Below are 21,600 nucleotides of genomic sequence, written 5' to 3'. Positions count from 1 at the left end.
AGCAGTTAGAAGTTCCCCTGAAAGACGAAGGCTTCCTGTACTATGTGATACCGGTGAAGTCAGCGCAACTGGGAAGCAATCTGTCACCTACAGCCTCAGCGTCAGGCAGCGGAAAATGAACATACTGGTCCCGTCCCCAGTTCCAGGCCCAGAACTCCTGAAAAAGAGCAATAGGGGCATCTCTTCCTCTAGTATTTGGTCTTTGATCCCATCCCTGGCACAGAGCTCTTCAAACCTGATAAACCCCGAAGTGGTAGGCGCACCAGGAGCATCTTTTGTTCTAATGAGGTGACTCTGGGTGGCTCCTACATGGGGGTGATCACCAGAGAGACCAGGCCAAGACTAGAAGCTTGGAATTTTCAGCCCCAACCCACACTTCTCTAGAGAGGGCAGAGGGGCTGGAAATGGGCTTAGTTACTGACCAGGCCTATGAGGAAGCCCCATAAAAATCCCCGAAGCATGGGGCTCAGAGCACTTCCGGGCTGGGGAATACATCCGCACATGGGGCGGATGACACACCCCAAGTCCACGGGGACAGAAACCCCTGTGCTCAGGACCCTCCCAGGCCCCTGCCCCTTCCCTGTGTCTCTTCCTCTGGCTGTTCTTCTGTGTCCTTAATCATAGCCTCACAAGAACTGGTACACAGTAGTGTCTCCCTGAGCCCTGTAAGCTGGCCTAGCAAACAGCTGAATCCAAGGGGGAAGAGGTCCTGGGAACCTCTGATTTGTAGCCGAGCCGGACGGAAGCTGTGGGATAACCTGGGGACCTACTACTTGAGATTGGCCTCTGCAGAGGGGAGGGGGCAGGCCCAGGGGACTGAGCCCCAGGCAGACAGCACCAGAACTGAGCTGTCAGACACCCAGCTGGTGTCACAGAGAACTGCCTGGTCGGGAGGGTCTCCAAATATCTGGTGCCAGAGTGTTCTGAGTGGGGCAGCGGTGTGAGAACGGAGCAAAGGAGAAGGGAAGACTGGGCGCTTTTTTCCCTAAAACAATTAGAATCCTAACAGCGTGCTCAGCCTACACCACTGAGCCTTAGTTTCCTCCAACTATAAAACAGACAGAAGAATGTTTACTACAAAATTAAAGAAATTTGTAATGCTCAGAAAACACCTGTGGCTGAAAATGTTGAAACACTATGAAAATTCAATTAAGAGAAATGACCAGATCACTGAATACAGAAAGGGAGTTTGTAGCAGGTTAAATCTTCCCAACGTATGTTGCGATCAGTAATGTGTCACTTCTGTTAAAAACTAGGAAACTGAAGAAATTAAAACACTGATTTCAAGCAGTAGATCAAAATAAAAATAATCATGTGAGGCTTTTTTTTTTTACCAAAAAATTGTTCCTTTCACTTCAAAGCAACAGTGACTGCTATTACAGTGCTTGCCCTTGCCTTTTAAAAGGTTAAGATCTGAGGATTTCAGCTCTCAAGACGGTAGGAAGGGGTGGGAGCCTTATTTTTTCATCTTAATCTCAGATCCAGTTTCCCTAAAACTTAGATCTGCACTTACACCATGACAACACACATCCACAGTGGGAATTCTGGTTAAGGAGGCCCAAGGTTTTTTACCACAAATGTGAATAAATGTACTTACTTATAATCCAGTTTTCTGTTCACAGACAACTCCAGCATGAAAGTCATTTTTTCTCCAAATAAACACTGTCAGGCAATTAACGTTTCTGTGGCTGCGGCAGGCCAGGAAACCCAGCGAGTTAAACCCAGCACGAGCAGAGGCGCTGTCACTACCACCACCTAAGAACGGCTCCTTTCCCCAGTTCTTCCCAACTGAACTCGGACCTGAGGTTGACACCTATTTTTATGTTTAAAGAGCGCCTCATGGGCTCTGAGTCTCTAGGCTCAGAGCAAGTCCATAGAAACACAAAGCTTTCTTCCCATAAGCAAAATGCTACCGACTTCACTCACAACAGAATGAACAGCTACTTTGTCCAACATCCTTGTTAACTCAAAGGATGGGCCTGGCCTCCCCAACAAGATGTAATCTCCCTGAGGGTAAGTGTCCTGCGTACTCACCTGTGCCCAGGACGCTGGTTCTTACACTAGGAGTTTAACGAACATCAGCTGAATTAGTACATTCCACCAACTCAAGCCATTTTTCCTCTCCCTTCACTTTGCCAAACTCCTTTGAGTAATTTTCTCAATGTCAGACACAGAGGGAAGGAAAAATCTAGAATAAACAAGTTCCTTCTCTCTGACAGATACAAGTTTCTTTGGAGATTCTGGAATAACACCCTGGTCTTATAAATATGACCAGTCTTCACTGGGAGGAAAACAAAAACCCATCTCAGATTTGACAAGGGATGGGATCTCACGGATTGTTTACCTTTGTCCTTGCTATAAATATAGCATCATCCTTCCTTTCTGATCTCTCCCCACAGGAAGCAACTAGGGGCCATTGATAAGGGAAGAAAAAACACAAAGTGCACCTCAGTCAGTAGAAAGAATTTACTTAGGAATTGCTGTTGAGTAAAAGAAAACCACAGCTATTTTAGAAGAGATTAAAATGAGGGGGAAAGAGGCAGAAAAGAAACACACACGTCTTGCCTGACAAATCACTGCTGGTAGCAAAACTGCAGGGGTAGGAGCACACGCTAAGCCCAAGGATGCGGTGGTTTAATTCACCTGCAACTGACCACTACCTTACGTGCCTTTTTCAATCAGACTCTCCATAAAGCACAGAATTTTTTCATTCAAACGCATGCTGGAAATGAGAGCCTCATTCACAAGTTTCATTTTAAGACTTTACCAAAATAATAACAAAGCAAAAAAAAAAAAACAAAAACAAAAACAAACCCACATTCACTTCCTATAAATTTTACAGGCCTCTCAGAAAAGACCCCCACCCTCACTGCCCTGTTCCGTTTCAAATACATGGAAAAGACGCACTCATACTATGCATTAAGCTCCTCTGATTTCTAGGGGAAAAGATATTCCCTAAATTGCTTATAAAAATAGTTACCAATTTTGAAAACTAACTGATTAGAACACAAGCTTCTCAAATGCAGGTTCACCTACTTAAGCATCACTTGAAAACACTCCCACAACTAGTGTGAATCTCTGAACACAGGACGGGGCTAAGTTACTGAGGGAAAACACTCAAATCCTTTGGAAACAGCAACACTTCAGAAATTGTTGTTAAGAAATTTAATAATTCAGATGCAAGTTAGCTGGTTCCCTTTAACAGTCCTATTTATTTTAAAGTTTTCTCCTGCAAAGTAACCAAAGTCTCGCAATTGGAATAAACCAGATAAAACCAGTCAAAGAAAGTCACTTTGGAATTGTACTTGGTTACTTACAAGTTCCTACCTCCCTACCCAGCTGGCAACTACCCTGAAATTGCTTCCTTGGGCTTATCTGCCAAAGAAATGGAAACTCTACCTAAGTGAAAAAAGACTTTTCCTGCCAGTTGCATCACCCGAGCGAAAACACACGAGGTAAGAATTTGAAAGCCAAGTTGGCTACTCAGTACCTCTCATTAGGAGACCAGAGGCGGGTAAAATCGTTCTGTCATTCTCTAGTTCCGCCCAAAGAAGATTCAGGGCACCTCAAAATAAAAGTGATACATGCAAAGAGACGAACAGAATTTAAAAGTTAAGGCCACGCTACAGAAGAAACAGCCAAAGTGGGATACATTAGGGCTAATACAATTTCCAGATCTGAGCGTTAAATATGGTTTTGAGCTTCCTAGTGGCCAAGACCAAAAAAATAAGTTACATACTTCTCATCATTGGGGGAAAATCGGCATCTCGTCTTCTGTCTTCAAGAAAGGATAAAAAATATCATGACAGAATGGTCTCAAAGAAGTTCCCGACTTGGACCTCAGATAAAGAACAATGGGCAACCGTGTGGCTAATATCCTATAAAATAAAAGTGAGCTGAACACATGGCTATTTTCTGTTAAAAAAGACAAATCAAAACCTGTTTAAGGCCAAAGGCATAGGATTCTGCCTGGCCTTTCACTCATTTTAATTCACTGAAAGGAAATGCTAATCTATTTGGCTTCCCAAGATCCTGACTTCATGCTAAGATGGAACTTAAAATCATGTATTCTACAGAATGTTCTTTCCAAACAGGTCCTCTGCTGGCTTATTGAGAAGACAGGATGCTTAGTTATCCTGGGTGACTAAAAGCTAGCAACCTCTTATCTTGTGTCGCTCTGGAAGTGGAAGAGGCCAGCTCACCCACCTGATGACACCTGGGGTCCCAGCAGAGGCTGCAACAAGGCAGTGAGTGTCTCTGTGCTGGAAACACCGGTTCCTGGGTGAGGGCGGGCGGGAGGCAGGCGAGAAACCCAGTAAGCAGGCGAGGTGTCTGCAACACGCCTGGGGAAGTGTCAGGGGGACAAGGACGCAGGGTAGGGGGGTGCAGGTCGGGGGCTGACTTTGCAAAGAGTGATGGAAGGGCCTCAGTATCTGGCATGTGCTTTCCAGAGAGTGGCTCTGGAAAGCCCCTCCAGCCCCGGGCAAGCGAGAGCTGGCTTGTTTAGGAAAAACAGAAAAGAGGCCATGTGGCTGGAACACACGAAAGAGGGAAGTGCCTAGAAACTAGGTCAGGGAGGCGGCAGGGCGAGGCCAGCCTCTCATGCACTCCCTCACTTGAAAGAGCAGCTGCGTCAGGCATCAGAGCCCCAGGCCACCAAACACGGTGGAGATCAGCTGGCCTGTGAGATGCCTAACACCCCGCCCAGCCACCCCCAGCCACCCGAAAGCCATCGGCAGGTCCCAGGGGACATCTAACTGGGGCCTCAGCTGCAGGGGCCCACACCTGCAACAGTTTTGAAGTCAAAGCCCAGTTGCCATAAGGAGATACACTGTAGGAGTTGAGGCTGGTCACTTAAAATTGTGTGGGATCCTGGCTCGGGTTGACGGCTTTCCGTGTGGGCATTCCGTGGACACAGTCTTGGTGACAGCACCTGAAACTCCAGGTACGTTAGAATAAAACTCTGTCTTCAGCCAGAGAGCGTATTGTCAACATCCTGTTTGCTGCAAGTTACCCAAGGGATCCAGGTTCTCCAGGCACTCCCGATTTCAAATACTCTTCCTTGTCAACCCCAGAAATGCATGCACAGTTCTCAGACAATTCCCTCAGATCACAATGAGAGAACAGATGGTGACCACACCTCTAGGAGACAGATAACAGTTCCCCTAAAAACAGCACCTGAGCATTGAGGTTTACGTTATTATCAACACCCACATTCTTCGACACTGATCTGAGAACTGACTGCACTATATGCAGGCAGGCTGCCGGGGCACCAGCTGCGTTACTGTAAAACTCTGTGAGTGTGCAGTATCATCCCCATGTTACTGATCAAGCTAGTAAACTGCAGACCCAGAAGGTGGGCCCAGGCGGTGTGATTCAGAGCCTAACAATTCACACTGCTTCTCTATTTAAAGAAACTGGACAGAGAAAACTTACATACTTGACCCAAGCTACCCAGCCAGAGAGGAGAGGGCATACCCTTTTCCTTTTAGCTAATAAAATAGTCAGGACTCTTCAGGGAGATGTATGTAACCTAGAACTAAACAGACCCCAGGGAAAGTATCTGCTGTTCGTTAATGACAAGCGACATGAAATGCAGACCCATGTACGGACCACGAAACTCGGAAAACGGGGTGCGAGCTCACCTCCCTGGGCATCCACCCACGCACCCGCTGGCTGTCCTTTTCCATTTGCATATCTTTCATCTGGGGCAGATCACCAGTGTGTGGCACAGCACTCCCCCTTTGTTTTCTTTTCTTTTAAAAGGGGTCACAGAAGTCATGGTCTGACACACCACCCCACCCAAATCATTAAGACAGGCTGGGTGGGGTTGCAGGAAGAAGATGAGGCTCGGCCTGACCAATCTGCACGTTTACTTGCCAACATCAGCTGCCAGGAAGGATGGGGAGACGTTCACAGTGGAAGCATTTAACCAACAGAAGCAAAGGAAAGGAAAACAAACAAGATCGTCCACCCGCTGGAGGGTCTTTTGTACTTCGACGCGGCTGGGACCCTCTGCAGGGAATCACAAGGCTGATGCTTCTCGAGAACCAGGGCCTGGGGACACGGTATCAAGTACAGGAAAATGTTTCCCCATAAAACGATCCGTTGTGTTATTTGTGTGTGTGTGTGTGCGCGCGTGTGCATTTCAAGGCAAGTCCTCAGGAGGGAGGGTTCTGAGCTCAGGAAACGTGGGAAGAAAATGATACGGTGACAGAAGTAAACAATGCTTTCAAAAGGACTCCGAGCTACTCCTGCAGCTCTCAGATGCGGACCCGCGCTGACTCTGAAACAAAGAAGAGGCCCGGCTCTCTCCAGGAGCCTTAGGAACTTTATGAAGCAACACTCAGGGTCTGAATCCAGCGTCCCTGTCCAACCCAGGACAGCAGCCTTATTCAGGAAGAAGCCCTGACCCTCAGGAGGACGAGAAGAAGGTGACAAGATTCTGCCCTCGCAGTTTCCACTTAGAGATGGAAAAACACAGTCCACGATCACGTAACCACAGAGAAACCTGCAGGTGCGGAAGTTCCTCCTGGCGAGGTGCAGCTGAGGCCTCTCTCCGCCCAGGGCACTCAGGCCCTCTGAGCCTTTCACCCCATTTCATCACAAACGAAGCCATCTCAGAGCACAAGATCCTGTGTGACGCTGGTATCCAAACCAAAGATTTGTCAACTCTTCCTTTGGGGAATGAAGCTCTTACCAGGAGGCACAGAGGGACCCATGCCAAATAGATCCAGAAACACAAGGGTGTGTTATCAACAGCGTCCTGGGCCCTGCTCACCCCATCTCCCTCCCCTCCATCACGCCCCAATCCCCAGCCAGGCAAGTAAGACTTTCCAAAACCCTTCTCATCAGGCTGACAAGTAAAGGGAGGCACAGCATCCTTGTCCTCCCCCTCCTCTCCTCTTTCCTTTTCTCACCAGTCCCTGCCACCAAGGTGTCCCTTAGGTGGGGCTCCTGCAGCCCAGGGAGCCCCAGGGACAGAGCAGCGTCTCCCAAGCGGCTCCAGGCAAAGTGGTGCAATGACAGCTGTGCCACCACAGCTGCACTGCGGCATCCGCAGTCCACAGCATCAGCGGACAGCCGCCAATACAGTCATCGGAAGCAACCCGAGAGAGAAGAGAACGCCCAAACATGTAATGCAGAATATTCTCAGGGTCCAGTAAGTAGACAAGGAGACCACAGCAAAGCTGCCTCAGTGAGGCAGGTTAAAAGCCTTGGGCTCACCCGAGAACCTCAAGTCACACACACTTTTGATCAGGGCTTTAGTCACGTGCACAACAAACCCTCATCAGCAACCGAGGACACGTGTACTCAGCCTGACGATATGACTGACCAAGCAGACCAGGTCACTCCGGGTGTGGATGATGGCTCTCCTGACAGTTACCCTGGAACAAGAAGACGCGTCCCAAGCTCCCCGTGACAAATCAGGCGGCACCAGGTGGGCTGCTCCCCTCCCCACATGCTGATCCTGGGTCCCTCCTGCCTGGGGGTCTCGTCCGGCTGCCCTCACTCAGCAATCCATTCCTGCATTTACAGGAGCTGGTGAACCAACAAATGAATGGGGTGAGAACCTTTCTTTTGCATCACCATCCTTGTGGGCTCCTGGTGATGGGTGACCCACTGGCCTGATTCCCTCCTCTGCTGACCCACAGCCTCTGTCTCGCTTCTCCTCGCAGCCTCCCTACTGCACTTCCATCCTGGGCCACCGAAAACCTGCCCTCCTGACAGATCATGTCTTTGTCTCTAAGACCCCTGCCTGTGTATAGATCCTAAACCTCTGTTCACCTGGCCCACTGCTATGGGGGCTCAGTGTTTGCATCTCCCCGAGATTCACTGTTGGAGCCTTAACTCCTCATGTGTCTGGAGGCAGGGCCTTTGGGAGGTGATGAGGTCATGAGGTCATGTGAATGGGATTAGTGCCCTGATAAGAAAAGACACAAGAGAGGATCTCTGTCCGCCGTGTGGGGCTGCAGCAGCATGGCCGTCTGCAAACCAGGAAGAGGGCCCTGGCTCTTCAGACACTAAATCTGCCAGAACTTTGATCATGGACTCCCAGCCTCCAGAACTGTGAGAAACAAACGTCTGTTGTTAAGCCCCCGAGTCTCTGGTGTTTGTTACAGCACCCGAGCCGGCTCTCAGCCATATCCACACCCTTAAGCCCCGTGGTCTCTGGTCCTCTCTCCAGTTAGGCTCCAGAGCTCCAGCTCTGGCCCTCCATCCTCAGCTCCCAGCCCGTCCCTCCAATCAACCAGGGCTCACACAAGGGGCTCAGCACATCTGGTGTAGACGCCCATGAGGGTGGGAGGGGCGAAGCAGGAATAATTCCTTAAGTGAGGAATAATATAGTTCAATAATAACAATAATAATAATAAGGAAGAGTAAGAGGAAAGGAGGAAGGAAGGAGAGCAGAAAGCGTGCAGAACAGGCACAGCTGCTGGGAGGACAAGCTCACATTCTCTGCAGTGAGTGTACAGCCGTCCCTCCCTATCCACAGGGGGCTGGGTTCCAGGACTCCTGGGACACCAAAGCCCACAGGTGTTTAAGTCCCTTACATAAAGTAGTGTAGTACTTGCATATAAATCAAATCTTCCCGTGTGCTTTAAATCACCTCTAGATTACTCATATACCTAGTACAACGTGAATGCTATGAAAATAGTTGTACGTACAATGGAAGCGTTACATAAATAACTAAGGCGCCTAACAAAGTCAAGGTTTGCGTTTCAGAACTTTCTGGAAAAAATAGTTTTTAATATTTTCAACCAGAAGTTGGTTGAATCCACAGATGCGGAACCTGCAGATACGGAGGGCTGACTGTATCTGAGTTGTGTGTGACCTTGGATAAACTACTGCCAGTCTCTAGGTCCCAGTGTCCTCCTCAGTGAAGTACAGCCAGTTAGAGTCCTGCGTCATAGGCCCAGCATCAAAACATGACGCACAGAAAGCATTTAGCCCACATATAAAAACACCCAGGTGTCAGTGATTGTTATTCTGGGATGAGTTCTAGTTCCAATTCTTCCAATAATTAGCTGTGTGGTCTTGGTCAAGCTAGTTAACACATCTGAGTGTTGGTTTATTCATAAAAAAAAAAAAAGAGTCTACATTAGAGATCTCTTGATCTCCAAGGCTTCCCCAAGCTCAATCCCTCTGTGACAATTCAGGACAGTTTACAATTCAAATTCTTTTAGGGTCCTTAAAGGTCCCACCTTTATGACTTATTGGTCACAGCCACGATTTGTTTGTCTGGTCACTGGCACAACTCCTTAATCATGAGACTGTGCCTGTGAGGATCCTAGAACCAGCTTTATGAAGGTCCTTTTCACAATGTGGTTTCCAGGAGCACATTCTGGCAAAAGGAAGGCTTGCCCATGACAGGAGGAATCAATATATTTCCATCCCAGGGGCCTTGAAATGTTGGGACTGTCCCCAAGTCAGACTGCTACTGTAACATGTCCCAGTGTCCCCTGGCAGTGATGGAGCACACACAAATTAAATTCATTTGCTATAACCCCCCTCCTTTAAAAGGAACTCCCAATTACTTCCTGCTTGGAAACAAGGCAATAATCTATCCTTTCCGATCTTAACAATGAAGTCGCAAGTTGCCAGCAGAGGTCCATTTCTCTGATATCTCGGCAGAAGAGAAACCCAGCTATTTCAGATTTATCATTCTCCTCCTGTTCATTTAAACTCATCAATGACTTACTTACTCTTTTATAAGGGAAGATGGGGCATAAATTCCCTTATGTGTCAGGAAATTTTAAACAATTGTTGACAAAGATAATCTATCATAGTCTACACCACCACATGGAATTCTGACTCATAAACAAACCCATGGTGTGATCTCTTAGTTTAGGTGGTGGCCAGGCACCCAAGTTAGTAAATACCAACAGAATTTAACACTGCTGCAAAACAAGACTTACAATAAAATGAACCCAGAGCAGTATATTCATAAAAGACTGCGTGCACGGTAATTAGCTCTAATGACTGGAAGTACCTGTTATGATTGGATAAAGCCAAGCCAGTTATTGCTTCTCTATTAATCCTCCAATGTCCCCAAGTAGAAGCACCCTGGCCCATTTAAATCTCATCTTGCACTCACTAACATGCTCATTAAGACAGAAGAATTGACAACCTCTAATGAAATAATCAATTCAGGCAACAGTCCTCAGTGGATGCTAACAGAACTGGGAGAAAGGCTGATTCATCATGAAAGGATCAAGCTGCCACCACATGAGCCCAATGAGCAACCACAGTATCACTACAGGGGAGACAATCAGACAGTCCTGAGATGATGGGACACAAAGAGTGTACCACCACCAACTAGTCTTGCCCCTAAAAGCTGAATATAAACCTACGAAAATGAACAGAAACCTCATTTAAAATGGAATCAAGAGGCCAAAAGGGGGTATTCTCATGTCCTATCACTCTGTGTCAACTGCTTCTCCAACAGGAAGAAGGTAGCCACTTTACCACCCAGCAGGAGGAAGGGAGGAGAGACTGTCACATCTCAGCCAATGAAAAGCCACAATACTTTGAACTCCCAGTTTCCTCCAATGGACTGTTTATAACAGCCCCTCCCAACCCCCCTTCTCCCCTATAAAAGAACGTTCCTCTGCTTCGTTCTCTGGACTTGCTTGTGGTTCACCCTAAGCTGCACATCCTGAATTGCAATTCTTTTTTGCTGTTTCCCAGTAAACCCATTCTGCTGGTAAGATAACTGGATGTTTTATTGTTTCTCATCAACAAATCTCATCAAGCTTTAGCACTAACTTTCAGAAATACAGAGACTAGTGGAACACATTTAAAGAGAAAACTCTCAGCCAAGTACAGACTGCAGGACATTCTACAAGACAACTGACCTGCTTCTTCAGCAAAGCAGTAACTCAGGGAGAACAGGGTGGGGCAGAAGAGCTGTTCTAGAGTTAAAGCTTCAAGAAGCGTATCAGATGCAACATGTGGGCTTTATTCAGACCCTGGTGTGAAGAAACCAACTATTCAAAGACACTTTCAAACTAACGAGGGGTGAAATCAGTGCAGGGAGTGTGGAGAGTCCTGCACATCCCGGGGCTGCCCCCACCCCTCGCCTTCTGATGTTTTGGAACTGCACATCCAGCCACTCCCCAACTGAAAGGGCAGGGCCCATGAGCAGAAACTGGGCCACTCCCAGCTCTGCACAGGAAGGGGAAACCCTCAGTAAGAAGATTCAGAAGACCTTGGCTAGCAGAGCAAGAACCAGTTCCTGCAGCACTCTAGAGAGGAAATTTACAGGTGCCTGCACAATTTTTGTCAACAGGATTCTAGCAGCCTTGAGCTTCACATGAAACCCATTCCTGTACAAAGCATAAAATCAATGCTCTGAGCAGGTAAGTCAGCATTTGAAGCAAGCAGGGCACCTATGAACCAGGAGAGAAGGAAACGAGATGAACATCCAAGAGGTCACTTTGATTCTTGAACATTCTTGAACAATGCTCCACCCCAGCAGCTCCTGTCCCTGTAGGATTTGTGTAGTTTTTGCCTGTTTGTTTTTTCTTAATTGAGGCACAATGTACATAAAGCTCAGGGCACACATCTTCCATAAACAGCTCCATCCACTTATACCTCTGGCAATTTAAATTTTATTTGGTTTGACTTCCCCGTATCACACCCCCTCTCCTCAAGGCTACTGCCAGTCGGAAGCAAGTCCACACCACAGACAGAAATCCATGGGGACCTGTGTCCAACTTCAGAGCTCTGTGGGCTGTTGATCTGCATCAGGGGAGCAAGCTGTCCAGCAAAGGCAAACAGTAACGCTAAACAGAGTGCAATGGGAACTCAAGATAGTTTTCTTCACTACGCTATTTCAGTCTCAATCTCTGCCCCAAATCCTAAGTCTCCCAAAGCTTCTAGTTCAAGTTATAAGGGTTTTTAACCTGCCACTCTCCGGAATTGTCCAACGGGTGTGGAACAATGGTTGTCCCCGGCCGCCCAACTTTCAAGACCTGGCATTTCTCTGGGTTCGCCCTTTTCAAAAAGAGTAGACTCCCCTGCGGCTCTAACCATAAGGCAGAGATTAACAAAGATGTGAAGGAAATATTTCCAGATCAAAATTTAATACTGTTCATTTTTAACTCTTAAAACCAAGTATTCTAAAATAAAAAGCCTCCTTTTTCAGTTTGCTATTTTGAGCTAGTAAACTGAGACTATAATCCGAAATCCCTAACAATGAAAGGCGTACCAGACTTAAGGAGTCAGTTTACCGATGCCATGATCCCATTTTAGAAAGTCAGGAAGCTGTGACACCAGTACGAAGTGCCTTACAGAAACCAAGGGCAGAATCCTGCGGCAAAGTTAGTCCTTATTCCAAAGAGGTTATCACTTTTCATGGCTAAATGATGTAACTAGCTCTTACCAAGCTACCTGATAATCTTAAAAAAAAAAAAAAAAGTACAGACAGTAAGATGTGAAGTGTTTGAAACTCTTCCCACAGTTTTCAGACACTTGTGATGCACAAAGAACGCTCAATCGGGAACACGAAATCCTCCAAAACGGATGATACATGAGCTGGAAAAACTTGTTTAAATACAGAATTGTTACGCAGAGGGGGAAACGCATTAATATCTAGTATAGTGACATGAACATTCTGAAAAAATGCATGATGCCTAATTAAATCCCACCCATTAATAATAAGGTAGCAGTCCTGGGAAACTTCGTACCAAAAAATGGCATTATTGGTAAACATAGTATTTAAAACACAACTCAAACACACGAGCTCTGCCTAATGACAAAATTACGGGTGTTCAGTGTGGCACCACCCTCACACCACACCCAACAAAGCTCTCACATACAGATGACCTGAAGATGCTATTTCCACGCTGTAAGGCCAAAATTAAAATGTCGTGCAAATACCCTCCTTAAAACTGTAGTTTTAGATTTGCACGGAAGTGCACTATTCCAACTGGGATTCCAAGCCCTTTCTGAGACTAAGACGTCAAAAGGTTCATCACATGGTTAAGGAAACACGGAGGAGGAGCGGCTGAGGCATAAATCTGCAAAGAGAAGGCCCCAGTCTGACCCCAGCTCTTATAATCCGGGGCAAGCTCTTACTTTCCACACACCAGCACTACTGGGGCCTCCCTCGTGGAATGTGTCGGAAGACCACAGGAGGTAGCGAACGAAAAGCCACGCCTGGTGTTAACAGTCAGTGCTTGGGAAATGCTTTTATTTGTCTCAGGATCTGAAGGCCCATCTCGGTGGAAATCATTCCCATCAGCACAGAGCACCTCTTTTGGACAAAAGCAAAGAATGTGCCTTGAAAGCAGATGTGTTATGCAACAGTGGATGAACCTTGGAAACTTCTCGGTTCAACGAACAAAACCAGACAAAAGGCCACAAACTGTATGACTCCATGTATGGACGTTCCAGAAAAGGCATGACCCTAGAGACAGACGATCGGCGTTTGCCTGAAACTGGGGATGGGAACAGGAACTGACTACAGAGCCTAAAACTGGTCTAGCGACGTTGCTCAACTGCACAAATTTACTAGAAATTATGGAACTGCATTTTATTTGGTTTGACTTCCCCGTATCACATCCCCTCTCCTCAAGGCTACTGCCAGTCAGGAGCAAGTCTGGGCGAATTGTACAGTATATACCTCAATAAAGCTGCACTGGGGAACAAAAAGTGTTTTCAAAGTGTTTGCACAGGTTTTCATACCAATCTATTATGACAGCAAACTGAGGCCTTTCAGAGTTTTGGAAAACGGTTGACAACCCAGGGCTTGGCTTTGTCCTACATGGCAAACTTGTTACTTCTCTAACCCTCACTTTCCACATCCAGGAAATGGGAATCCTAACAGTCCTGATTTCAGAGGTTGTCTGTGCACATTTCATCATCCTCCCCCAGGCTTCTCAGACCAATAACTGGTACCACCCCTCACCCAGTCACGGAGGCTAAACACGCAGGTGTCACTCGTGACTTCTTTCCCTCTCACATGTCAGCTCCAACCCACTACCAAGTCCTGAGGGTTCCATCTTCAAAATATTTCAGGTATCCATCAAACCACTTCGTCCCAGCCCCCAGGGACTCACAGGAGCCTCCCACTGGTCCCCCTGCTGCCACTCCTGCCCCCTGAAGTCCTGGCGGCCACCCACCAGGGTACTTACCCCGCACAAGGCCTGTCCCCACCACCTCCTGCTCAGAATCCGTGGGGTCTCCCAGCTCAGCAGGTGAGCGCCCTGGCCCCTGGCCTCTGCACAGACAGAGGGGCCAGGTTACCCCCTCCTTCCCTCACATCTCCAGTTCCCCTCCTCACAGGGGCCGCACCCTACTCAAAACCCCACCTCCTCCCCTGCCTGACTCCAGCCCCTTGACCGGACTGACTTTTCTTACAGCACCGACACCACCTGGAATCGTATTATCTGCACACTCGTTTACACGCCGTCTTCCCACTGGACCAGACGCTCCGGGCAGGCAGGACTCTGTCAGTCCCACGCACCGTCCTGGCCCCAGAGTCTGGCCCAGTGCCTGGCACAGAGAAAAATAAAATATGAAATATTTTTTAAAATAAAATTTAAAAATCGCTGAAGGAATAAAGACACACAGCAATTAGCACAGCACCTGCAAGCTAGGGAATGCTCAGGAACTGTTAGTAGGTAATAATAAAAATAATAATATTATTACATGTGTCATTGTTCTGTTTCACAGATCAGAAGGTGGAAGCCCTACTGGGTTAACCGACTCAGTCTGACAGTCTAGCACCACCCACGGTGCCTCGCCCCCCGAGCACGGAATGACTGCGGTCTCTCTAGCAGGAGCCTCAGGGATGATGCGGTGGTCCTCCTGTTCTGAGCCCTGCCCCCTCTCACCTTCCAAGCGCCACCTTGCCCTACAGGGGTGGCCGGCACACTATCAGAACCCCAGGGCAGTCCCAGGAGGGACAAGTCACATCCCCGGGTGTGCCACCGGGCACAGAGAGCGCAGGCTCTCACCTCGCCCTGCAGACCGCTCTAGGAGGGGGGCAAGGAGGATGACCTCCACGGTCCAGATGAGGAAGGAGACACAGAGAAATAAATGACCTGCTCGAAAACCATACACATACTAATTAACAGTGAACTTGGGCCTGGGATTCTGAACATTTCAGAAGACTAGGCCTCTCTCTTTCCAACACACACTACTCTGGGCATCCGTGAAAAAAAGGAAAGGAAGACGCCGACCACAGCTTTATTTTAAATGACACTGAGTTGTAAGGGAAAAGAACATTTGAAAGAAAGTCCTTCTACACATGCCTCCCCATAATGACATTCCTAACTCCCGGCAGCACAGGGGAACTTGACACAGCTCTATCAGACACTGGTGAACACCTTCCGATTATTTCTACTGCGGGAGTTTATAATGTGACTGTACGGCTTTGTAAGCTCATTAGCATGGATCAGGCCCAGATGCCTGAAAAACCTGGGTAAAATGTGAGTTTTCACTGTAACACTCACGGAGCATGCTAGGCTCACAAAGACACAAGACAGCTTACACCACAGGATCGCAGCCTCTCCCAGACACCTGACTGTGACACTCCACGAAGAGCGCCAAGCCTGTATCCAAGGATAGACTAAATCATGCCACTTCTAACACTGGAGCCCAGTTATCTTTAAAACACTCCTGAGGGCATGAATGTACCCTGCGGCGCCGGGCGAAGAGAGCAGGGAGAAAGTCCCTCATTCTCCCCTCACCCCGCCCGCCGTGCACCTCGGTGGCATCGTGGCACCTCCGCTGTTACTGACGCTTTGTGGGCAAAGGCTCAAGACCCTAAGCCCCGTGGCCGGCCACGTCTCTGAGACCGTGTCTGGGGCTTCAGGCGGGCGCCGCACCGTGGGAGGCAGATCTTGCTAAGCTCACCTCACAAACAGCTTTAGATCACAAAGCTGGGGCCTGGGTTCCAACTCAGACAGGTCTGGCTTCAAAGCTCCAAACCGTTCCCCTACAGCACAGTAAGAAACGTGCCCCGTTCCCCAATCCCATCCCTCTCACCCAGGGCCGGCACTGAGCTGGGCTGTGACCCACAGACACTCTGCTGTAACACAGGCTGGCACTGACAACAGAAAGGAGAAGAGGATGAGGCAAGAAAGTCCTCTAGACAACACGTGCCTACAGCCCACCAGCATGTGGACAGCTGGTCTACCTGCATTTTTTCTATCTTTTCCCTAGGCTCTGCAATCCCCCGTTCAAGACTTCTCCCCACAGAAGCTGCGAAGGATTTATGATTTGGTAGCACAGCCAGGAACAGCACTGCGGACAGCCCAGAGGTCGCAACGCTTCATGGCCTCAAAGAGGGGCAAGGGGTGCTCTTCTTCACAAGGCAGAACCCCAAGACTTTGCTGTGTGTAGGCAACACTGTCATCAAACCACGTCTCCCTCCCACCTCCCCCGCCACACACAGCACAGACTACAGCTCCTACTTTACACCTGCTTTGCACCAGCTGCTTGGCCTTAATGAAGTTTTTGATAGGACTGAACTGTTAAGAGTTCACCTCATGTTAAAGCAACACTACTTCCTCCTTCTGCATCTCCCCCCATTTTCCTTCCTACAGTTCACCCCAGTTTGAAAAACATTCTTAAGTAAGTCTTCCCACAATTTCCCCACAAGCCCCTTGTCTTATCTTTTGTAACAGAGCCTCGGGTGCACCCAGATGTAGTCACGTGCCCCCCTCAACCCACATAACACTAGCCCTCAGCTCCCGGGAGTGCCCCAGATCAGCTGAGATCACCAGGCACCCACCTCAGCTGGCTTCCCCAGGCCACTGGCCTTCAGTGAGAACACAGGAACAATACCAGGGTTTCCCAGTCCCTCCTCAATTCTGCACTAGAAAGCGTCCCAATCCCTCAGCCAAATTCTAGACAAAACCAAACAGTCCTCCAAATCTGTTCCACTGAGGCCCTACCACCATGTTCTTACATCAAGCAGCCCTGGGCAAATCACACTCACCCCACTCCATGCCTCGCCCCACCAGACCCTTCACCTTCCAGTCAGAAACCTAATCCCGCAGCCTTCACTAGGGTCTACCCCCTTCTTTCCAAGATACCTTAACTCACAAAGGACTACCTTCCCTGCACAGCTCTTCTCATCACTGTCATTAAACAATCTGTGTAATTTTATACAATTCTTTAAATATCTTTCTCATCTGCCCTGCCACGCAGACAGGGACCCCATCAGTCTTGTCAACTGCAGTATACCCCATGCTGGGACAGTGCCACCACATGGGAAGATGGAAGGAAATGTTTGTTCAATGAAGGACTGAACAGGAAACAGCTTCCCCCATCAGCCTTAGAAATAGCCCCTTGTCCATTTACCACGGTGAAGTGGCAGCCGCCAGTGATTTTCTTTCTCCTACTGATGGGATCCTGGGATCAACAAATCAGATGAAGTAAAAGCATCTTTCCAGTGGAGTTTCCTAGGTACTGAGCATAAGGAAAAGTTTACAGTACAGACGGACAGGGTCCAGCATTTTGCACTAGAAGGAAAAGGGAGAAACTGGTCTGGTTCACAAAGGAAAAGATGAGACAAGGAAATTACACAAGGAAAAGCAGTGGAGTCTCATCAGATCATCATGGCCCCAGGCCGTGCGCACGGACTTCTCGGTCACACAGAGCTTGCCCTATACAACGTGAGGCCAAAGTGAGACACAAGATGGGTCAGTGCCCACAGCTACTTTCTCCAGACCTAAAGAAAGCCGACAAGTCACTATCTCAAGCTATCCAAGGACTTCTAAAAATGCCTAAAATCTAGATCTCACCCCACAAAGCTTTCTGGCCCATTCTCTCCAAATGTTTGCACAGAGAAGTCTGGAGGGAAAGAGTAGATGGGACATTAAGAATATTAAGCCAAATTACTAATCTACTACATTCCCTCTTTTTGGAGAAAAGTTTTCCACCCTTCAACCACTCCCTCCAAAGATCAGTAAAAAATTTTTCCACCATTACTAGTCACATTTTAAACAATAAAGAAATCAAAGGGATGAATAAATGGACAACAGCACTCATCCTACTACAAACAGTGCAGGAACAGGACTTCCCATGGCACTTCTCTCAAGCACAAACCAAGTCTATGTTAAACATCCTAGGAATGGAATCTCCAGTCCACAGGGACCAGTGGCTGCCCATCACAAATGGCCATTGCAGGTCTGCAACCTTGGACTATTCCCAAACTTTTCTCTCCTACCCACAAAGCAACAGACCTTTTAAGAGCAAAGCTACTCAACTCCGACCTCATGTCCAGCCTGGCTGTACTGCTTAGACTGTTCAAGGCCATAGGAAGGTTGAAAAATAAGATGTAAAGATTCTGATATTCCCTATTTTGGTTTCTTTTGACTTCTGTATGTAGAAAGGTACCATTTTTACAGCACATTATATACTACACACACTCACAGGTCACTGCAGTCCACACTCTGAATCCACAGGGTGCTGGTTCAAGGACCCCCTCAGACACCAAAAAATCCACAGATGCTCAATCTCTGATACAAAATAGTGTAGAACAATGAATACAGTTGGCCCTTTGTGCACAGGTTTGGCACCTGCAGATTCAATCCTCGGTTGGTTGAACATGAGGATGTGAAACTTGGGGATACAGGGCCCCCCCCCAAGCACGCATGCAGATTAAGGAGTCCCATGTTAGAAACAGGAACAAAGATTGCACCTGACGGTACCTAACCACAACTTCCTTCTTGTAAATTCTTCTACCTTCAAAAAGTATTGCATCATCCTAGCGATCAATCTAGTGCTTCTACACAATTGTCTCCAAGACCTCTTCTCACTTTGCACACTGGAGAAATTAAATGCTGGAAAATTTTACAAGTGGAAAATAAAAGTATGTAAGGACAAACATTCGGTGGCCCACTCTGTGGCGGAACAACGTGGTTTTTGTTTTTTTCACAGAATACACACACTCAAAACTACTCAGTACACACAGGAAAAGCCTTCTTATTTTACTTTCTCAGTGCAAGGTCTTTTAGTAGCAAGGTGTTTTAGCAGTTATAAAACCAGCTATATTTCTTGTTCTACAAAAAAAAGTTCCTTTCCATTCCGTATTTCTCATGACTCTCAGAACACAATTTTATTTTTAAAATATTTTAAAAGCTGAAAGGTTGACTTTTAATTTTTTTTAAAACAATTGTCAGTCCCAAACTACTCCTTGAAATCCAAAGAATACAGTCCATAAAATGTTTCTGTCAGTCCATTCTTCCCTATTAAGTGGAACTTCCTTTGTTCTACTTCCTCCCTCTCCCTCTCCCTCGTGTACAGGTGGTTAGTTGCAAGGCTATACGAAAATATATTTCTAACAACTTGTTGGCAAAACACTGTTGTAGACGATGGTTATTAGAGGTCATGTTTTCGACTGATGTGAGCAGTAAAGATTAATAATCAGTAACTCCCCCATTTATTCACACACACACACACACACCCATGCCTGCCAAGCCATAAATCATGCAAAGATGCCTTTACCTTCATCAAGGTTGTGTTGGGGTGGCTGGGAACCTAAGTGACTTTTTCTTTCCCTACATTTCTTTCCAATGTTTTAATAAACATATAATTTTATACTGAAAAGTTTTATACTGGAAACTACTAGCACCACGAAATCTTCTCTAGACAGACACCCCAGATAGTGTGTCAACTTAAAGCAACATGGACAGCTAAAATCTCCAACGTGAAACAGGGGGCACATTGCCTCGGGAGAAAATTAAGTACAGGTTAGCAAGAAATTCTCAAGTTACAAATGCCAAGACTAACAGGCCTCAACCCGGTTTTCTGTATTTATCTCGAACATCACACTCATTCCAATCGAATAACTGGGCTCTGCTGGCACTGCCTAAAGTCCTTCGGAGGAAGGAAGTGTGTGGTGGCCTACTGCTGAGAATACTTGCAATTTTTCCTCAACAGGACATCTTCCCATTTCAGAAGGGCTGTTACCACCCCCTACACAGCCTGTCAAAACTTAGCCATACACGTCCACGCCATCCCCGGGGGACCTGGAGATGCTTGGGGAGAAATTATGAAAACCAAAATTTTAGGACTTCTTGGGTGCAGACGCCACCCAACACACCAGGTTCACTGGAGTAGTAGAAGAGGACAGAAGTCAAAAATGGAAAAGTTACTTGCAGACTCTTTGGAAACGGTGCCCCAGTCCACCTTTAAACCAGCGGGCCAACCACCCCCACCACCGGCGCGGCCCCTTTGTTTGCCCAGGCGGAGGCTCGGTGGCGGCCGGGGCAACGGGGGGCGAGCCGGGCGCCCAGGGCTCGGCATCTGGCCGCGCGCGGCGCACCGGGTGGGCAGCGCATCCCCCGCGGCAGGCAGGGTCTCTCCATTTTCAAGGCCAAGGAAGCAACAATAAGACGAGTCAGGAGGCCGCCCCGGCTCGCCTCCCCCGCGGCGCCCCCCGACTCCCCAGCACCCCCTGGGCCGGGAGACCCCCGTGCGCGCCCCCCCGCCACGCCCCGACCCCGCGCCCCACGCCCGCCCGCCGGCACGGCGAGGGGTGGCCCGGGCGCCGTCCTCCCGCGCCCGCAGGGACCCCTGCCCCACCGCCGGCCGCGGGGAGGGTAAGTCCGGCCGCCCTTCCCGCCCGGGGGTCCCTCGTGCTGGGCGTCCGGGCGGGCGGGCGGCCGCGCCGGGTCCCGGCGGGCACCCCGCCTCCTCCGAGCTCCCAGTCTTTGTGTGCAAAGTAAGTGCGGGAGGCGAACCCACCTCGGCGCGCGCACAAAGGCGCGCGGCTCCCTCCCCGGCGCTCGCTCCGGGAGGCTGCGGCGGCGCCCAGCGGCACGGCGGCTCAGGGCGGCGCGGAGGCGGCGCGGGCGGCGGCTCAGACGGCGACGGCGGCCGGTCCGGCGCAGGGCGGCTGTTTCACACCCCGCGGCCCCGCGAGTCCGAATTAAGCGGCGGGGCGGGGCGGGGGCGGGGCTAGGCGGCCGAGGCCCCGCCCCAGACACGCCCCGCCGCGCTGGCTGCTGCTCCGCGCTCCGGCCCAAGGGGACTGAGCAGGGAGAAAGTCTGCGAATCTGGCCCCGGGAGGTTTTCCTTCTGTGGCTTCAGTTTGGTTGGCTTCGGAAACTCTCGAAGCAGAGGGAATATTGGAAGAAAAATACTGAGTGTCAACAGATGAGAGAGAGAAATGGGAAATTAAAGGCGGCGGGAACCCGTTTGTGGGGCCCACAATTAAACAACACACACACACACACACACACACACACACACACACACACACACACACACACACACACACTCAGGACCCCAAGTACTCGGGAGTGTTTGGCTGGTGGGTGTCTGGCCTCCACCTCCACTCCACGCCTGTGACACTCAGAGACACTATTCCTATTGAAATTCTGCCAATACGTCACCGAAGAAAACTCAAAGGGAATGGGGTGGGGGGACACATAAGGAATCAGATTTGTTGTCATTGTAAGAATTTACTCTCAAACCAGAGCTTGAAACCCAGTGACCTGGGAATTTGTTCAGATTCCTTCTCCTCAAAGGGTACTTGGAGATTTAAATTTGTTGGAAAGGAGAAAGGGGTTTGTTTCACCGCTTTTTTTTCTCTCTGATATTCACTTTTCTCAGCTCTCTTACAGCAAATTGCTT

The 21,600-nt window shown here is 48.6% G+C and overlaps 1 protein-coding gene across 2 annotated transcripts in view; it reads right to left on the bottom strand.

Annotated features, from left to right (window-relative positions):
- FAM107B (family with sequence similarity 107 member B) overlaps positions 1 to 21,600 on the bottom strand; it is a 191,537-nt gene that overhangs the window by 46,354 nt on the left and 123,583 nt on the right. The window contains exon 1 of one of the 2 annotated variants that reach the window (XM_074358511.1): positions 20,710 to 20,879. The exons of the other annotated variant lie outside the window; for it this stretch is intronic. The gene's annotated coding sequence lies outside the window, so the exon portion shown is untranslated. Of the gene's footprint in view, positions 1 to 20,709; positions 20,880 to 21,600 lie in introns of those variants that run through there. 2 annotated transcript variants of the gene reach the window in all.

This window comes from Camelus bactrianus, chromosome 35, assembly GCF_048773025.1.
Source record: "Camelus bactrianus isolate YW-2024 breed Bactrian camel chromosome 35, ASM4877302v1, whole genome shotgun sequence".
Lineage (NCBI taxonomy): Eukaryota > Metazoa > Chordata > Mammalia > Artiodactyla > Camelidae > Camelus > Camelus bactrianus.
The sequence above is the reverse complement of the archived record's forward strand: the minus strand, read 5'-3'. Positions and strand labels throughout refer to the sequence as shown.